The sequence below is a fragment of the Ixodes scapularis genome, unplaced genomic scaffold (assembly GCF_016920785.2).
Source record: "Ixodes scapularis isolate PalLabHiFi unplaced genomic scaffold, ASM1692078v2 PGA_scaffold5__190_contigs__length_132052651, whole genome shotgun sequence".
Classification (NCBI taxonomy): Eukaryota; Metazoa; Arthropoda; class Arachnida; order Ixodida; family Ixodidae; genus Ixodes; species Ixodes scapularis.
This window is the reverse complement of record NW_024609880.1, coordinates 91,451,574-91,456,864: the sequence shown is the minus strand read 5'-3', so window position 1 is coordinate 91,456,864 and position 5,291 is coordinate 91,451,574. Positions and strand designations below refer to the sequence as shown.

Sequence of the window (5,291 nt, the reverse complement as noted above, 5' to 3'; positions counted from 1 at the left end):
TCACTATGCAACTCAGTGCACTGCTGAACAACAAGGCACGGGGAAGTGCAGAGATCGCTGGGAATCGTGTAAATCGCGATGGTACAGCATTTTCGATCCAAGCATTGCGGGAAGCGACCCTCGTTCTCGCATTAGAACTGGCGCGCAAGAGCCGTTGTGCTTGCTTCCCTTGGTGGCAATATATTGGAAAGAAAGTTGCTAGCCGAAAGTTGAAACTAAATTAATGCAGTTATTTTCAAATCGCGCTGTGTCAATGCAAGAAAGTTGCGGTCATTTTGTTTTTCTTTTGTGAATACGGTTACACAAGACAAAACGACTGCAACTCACGACGGTCAAAAACAACAAAACTCGAAATTTTGTTGGAGCAAGTTGGTAAAAATATGAATCTACAGGAAACAAGAGGCCATAAAAGATTTACTGCTTCTTCTTTCTTTCTGATGCATCGAGTTCTGTTGCAGTCAATTTTACGTTTTCAACTTAGGCACATTAGTTAACATTTGTGACATTAAAACTAAAAATATATCACTGGGAGTGAAAATTATTCGAGCTTAATTGCCGCAATAGAGTTTGCAGCTGTATAATATGCTTTAAGACAAAACAGGATGTTAAATGAGCTAGCAGAGCCACATTTTGTGGCGTCTGTTGATAAATTTCCTCGAATATTTTTTTGTTTCTATTTTCCATTCTTGTGCCCCAGTCACAGGTAAAAAAAACCTGAGACTAGGGCACAAGCAGGGAAAAATATGCTTCCTGCTTCTACCCCAGTCTCGAGTTAAAAAGCACCATGGTAAACTAACCCCAGATCGACTGCGCACTAAGTTAATTTTTGCAGTTGCCACGGTCTAAATACAATATCGTTCGTCCCCTACCACACCCCTCCCCCCTCCCCCTCCCCCTTCTCTCTTCCGTCCCCTTCCCTCCTCTCCCTCTCCCCTCCCCCCCCCCCCCCCCCCGGAGTTATCGTGTCCCGCATTTCGGTAGCAGGAAGGTGGTCACCCTACTCAAGATACTTTACAGTGAAAGTGACTTGAGTAGTATTTAAAATACTTTATGAAGCAGGTATTTAGTAACTTAACTTAAATACTTCTATCGAGTGTTTTGTCCAACCTTGATTTGACCTCGCAGTAAGCTGCAACTAGGGTGTAAGATAGACAGGTGGGGACACGAGAGCCAAATGAGCGACCGGGTTGTGTCCCCTTCGCTTTTCTTTTTTTTTTTTTTTCTGTGGCGCCATCTATGTGGAGCACCGCAAACTCTTACTCCGGGTGGACGACCGGTGGCGACCGGCTAAACTGACGGAGATGATTTCTCGTGGATTTTTAATGGAGGACTGTCGTGCTCTCGGTTTATTTTGCGCACTCTCCCATAAAGTTCCACGCAAATCCAATTCTAATCTTTTTCCTCTCGCCGCAGCGCCATCTGTCGCAAAACGGGGGTACCCGCAAGCAGACGAGTAAACAATCCGGTCACGGCTCTGCGGTAGGCTCCTATACGCCGTTTCCCCACCTGTCTATCTTACACCCTGGCTGCAACGGACGCTACGAGCCATTAGAGCCACACTCTGACTCGGATCGTGTCACGTGGCCTTCAGTGTGGAAGGAGCGACGCGCGGAACGTGACGTGCTGTGGCACGCGTGACTGGCTAACGTGGAGCGCAAGGTCTGGCGCTGTACGTAGATGGAAGGAAGTGACCTCGTTCCAAGCTCGGCCGTTACGCAAGGGGAGTATTCTCGAGCCTGTTTGACGGGACGCATTTCGACCTTCTTCCGTCTGCGTCGGTGGTATAGTGGTTAGCATAGCTGCCTTCCAAGCAGTTGACCCGGGTTCGATTCCCGGCCGACGCATTTTTTTATCGTTTTCTGTTAATATATCTTTTTTATTATTTACTGCAACCGATGCTCGGTGTGCAAACTTTGGGCGCAAACACACTTGTCGTTCCGCTTTGCCTGAACAGAGGTGATATCATCTCTCATTCATGTCTTAAATTTAGCTACTATGCTTGTGCGTGTGAAACCGAAAAAAAGGGTTATCGGGTCTTATTTATGGAGGTGTCACCAGGTTCGCCTCTTTGTGGTATTCCTGATGTAAAACAAATTAATGAGGACGTCGCCGTGTCACCGGCCTTTTGTGTCGTGATGGCGCCGACCCGCCCAGGGGTCGACGTGACACATAAGGGGCGCCGGACACTATGCCGCCTCCTCCTGCCCCCGCAAGATTGCTCGAAGCCCGGAACATCATTAGGCTGTCGAAACTAGAACTTTGTACAGCGCGGACATTTCCTCAATCGTCCCCGGAATCGTCGTCTGCAGCCGACAACCTTGATCTGAAACAAGTACACACTTCGCATCGGAAGGATAAGCGAGGTCTCTTCCATCCATATCGCAGGTTCGCCAGCAGTTATAACCGCTAAGCCCCAAGATCAAGAGATTCTTGTGAGCCAGCCGGAGAACCCCGGCCTCAGATACTCTTCTTGTTGTACATATTGTTTTGTATATTGTTTTAAATTGGACTGCCAGTGTAGAGTGAATGTCTTTCAAACGTAACAAGTGTGTCGTACACTTTTCTAACATAAAAAAAAAATCACGAAAAAACGAATCTCGTGATAGAGGCCTTTAAAGGCCGACCTACCAACACATTTTCCGGGTAGAAACATCCTCCTCACTACGTACCCTTCCCATTTTCCCGTCCCTCACTGCTATCTTGAAGGAGCAGTGTCGGAAGTGCGCACATTCTTTTCTTGCGAAGGACTCGCTAAAGTAGCAGTCTAAGGAGAGAAAAATAAGCTAACTGACCGAAAAGCCATCACGAAGGAACATTCTGAGAAGGCTACGGCGGCATATCTGGGATGCCACCTGGTTTCAAGAATCGTTTGCACAAATTCATGTTGTAATTACTACCTCATATAAAGTGAATTGCTCGAGGAACAGTTGCAAGATATTGGTTCTCAGTTTAAACACAGCGCGCATTAATTTTTTTGTTTTATATATCAAGGTGACACTACACGTAACGTAGAACATTTTTTCTAAACTGCTCCCCTCCCCCTAATCGAAAACAACAACAGCTACAACAAAAGCTGAAGTATGACGAAAACAATGGTTGTGATAATTGACTTTCAACCAATATTGAGCCAAAACCTTCACCCAAGATTGGAAGGTTAATGTTACCAAGAGTGTAATTTGTGATTTGAAAAATGAGTGGCTCTAAGCAAGTCTCTTCATCCTTTTCTGGGTTTCATATGCAATGTGTATATACAAGGGAAACACCAAGGTAGCAGTAAAACAAGGAACCTAAAAAATACCTGGTGTTTAGAAATTGTGACATTTATAAGGGTGCGCGTATTAGAAGACAAAATCTGAGAAGGAGTGCGCTGTAGTTAACATCCTTTCACGGCCAGTCTTCGCGCAGTAAGCCTATTTACAGGTCTCTTCTTCCTCTTTCCAAAGAAGGAAGACATGGTTTGCGTCGGTGGTGTAGTGGATTCTACTTCAGGTCGCCGCAGCAAAAAGACGTAAACCAATGGGGTCCTCCGGAGCGGTGACAATGGCCCTTGCCGGCCGTGGTGATTCGGCTGTTTGTGGTTCCGGCGAATACAGAATGCTACTGTCCCAGCTTCCTGCTGTGGAAGCCATGAAGCGAGCGGTCCAGTTGCATGGCAATATCGCCTGTTGACCGTAAAGAATAGAAGCTTTTCGTCAACCGCTCGGTGAAGCAGGTGTACTTGAGGACGTGGCCAGGCTTGGGGCGTTTCAAATGGCCCACGTCTGGCTGCTTGATCTTCGGACGGACGCTGCGAAGCAGAAGCTGCTGGAGATGGGGCGGCTTACAGTGAAGGGTTGCACGCGTGTTGTCGTGGACTGTTTCCGGAAGGAGGTACGGATTAAGCTCCATTGGGCGGCTTTCGGAGTCACGAACGACACCACCTATCGGGCGTTCTCGGAATATGCGGGGTAATCAAGGAGGTGGCGCACGAGCGGTGGAGGGTGCCCGGATTTGACGGTGTCCAGTCTACCAGCAGGATTGTGCGTCTAGTTCTGGAGGGTGTCGCCATCGACCGCCTTCCACACCGAATCCGACTCGGCGGTGGCACGGTACTCGTGGTCGTGCCGGGCCCGAGGCGGGCCCCCATCTGCCTCCGGTGCCGCATGACGGGTTAAATTCGTCGGCACGGTGTTCCGATTCCCATGCCTTCAACACGACCGGGACAACTGCGTCCGCCCCTACGCCCGTGCCGCCGGCCGAGGCGCAAGCGAAGTCAACAACGACGAGCTGGCGGATGAAGAGGAGGTGGAGAAAGCGGCTGTACCCACGGGAGCCCTGCCCGAGCGTCCGAATGAGGTGAACGACGCAACTAGCACTGTCTCACCAGAGGTGACCATCCCGTCGCTGCAGCAGCCGTCAGCAGCGGCTCCTGCCTCGACGCAAATAGTTGAGCTGGTTGAGCCCCAGGTGGTCACACTACCGGACAACAACGAGGAAGGCGCGGCCCCGGTTCATGACACCGCAGAAAAGATGGACGCCGAAGCGGGCTCCGCCAGGCGCCCGCTCAAAAATGTCTTGACTGTCAAAAATGTCCTGACTGCCATGAGAATAAATGAAAGACGGTGGCGGGCTGGACGGCCGTGGACGGGAGGCCGCAATCTTCGGCGTCGAGCAGTCGTGACAAACTGTCGCAGTGAACTGGTGTGTCGGAGGACAGTCCTTTGCGACGTCGACCGGCGAAAGTAACCGCCGTGCGCTTGGTCCCGGCCTTTTAACTCATGGGCTCTGTCGAAAAGCCTGTGCGACTGGCGACCGACTGACAACGTACGAATTCTCGCGGACCGTAGAAGGCAGCGGCAATTATACCGCCTCGTTGCTGAGCACGACCTTCACATTGCCGCGCTTCGGGAAACCAACGTCTATGGGGAGGTCCCAACCATGTACAAGTTACTCAAAAAAGTAATTAAGTTAAGCTACTGAGCATTGGCCTCAAAAATATTTTGAGTAGAGTAATCACTCAAATGGAAAGTAATTTAGTAAAATACTAACTACCGTAAAAAGTAGCGAATTACATTTCAAGTTATTTTTATAATTTTATGGTAATAAGAAAGTCGATAGGTTTTGATCTGTTAACAAAACTCTGCTAGCCAAATATAAAACAGCTTGTGTTTTTACAGATATGATTTAATAGCTGGTTCTACTTCTGCGTGCCTGATTGTTTTACAGTTTGTTTGTTTTTGGTCAACGATGTGTTGCGGATGTATCATTCCTACTTTGAGGTATACGACTGCATGAGCTTCATATTGCAGATA

At 48.7% G+C, this 5,291-nt stretch overlaps 1 non-coding gene across 1 annotated transcript; it reads left to right on the top strand.

Annotated features, from left to right (window-relative positions):
• The first annotated feature begins 1,772 nt into the window (after positions 1–1,772).
• Trnag-ucc lies at positions 1,773–1,844 on the top strand. The gene has a single exon. It is a non-coding gene; the product is annotated as a tRNA-Gly (tRNA).
• The last annotated feature ends 3,447 nt before the right edge of the window (positions 1,845–5,291 follow it).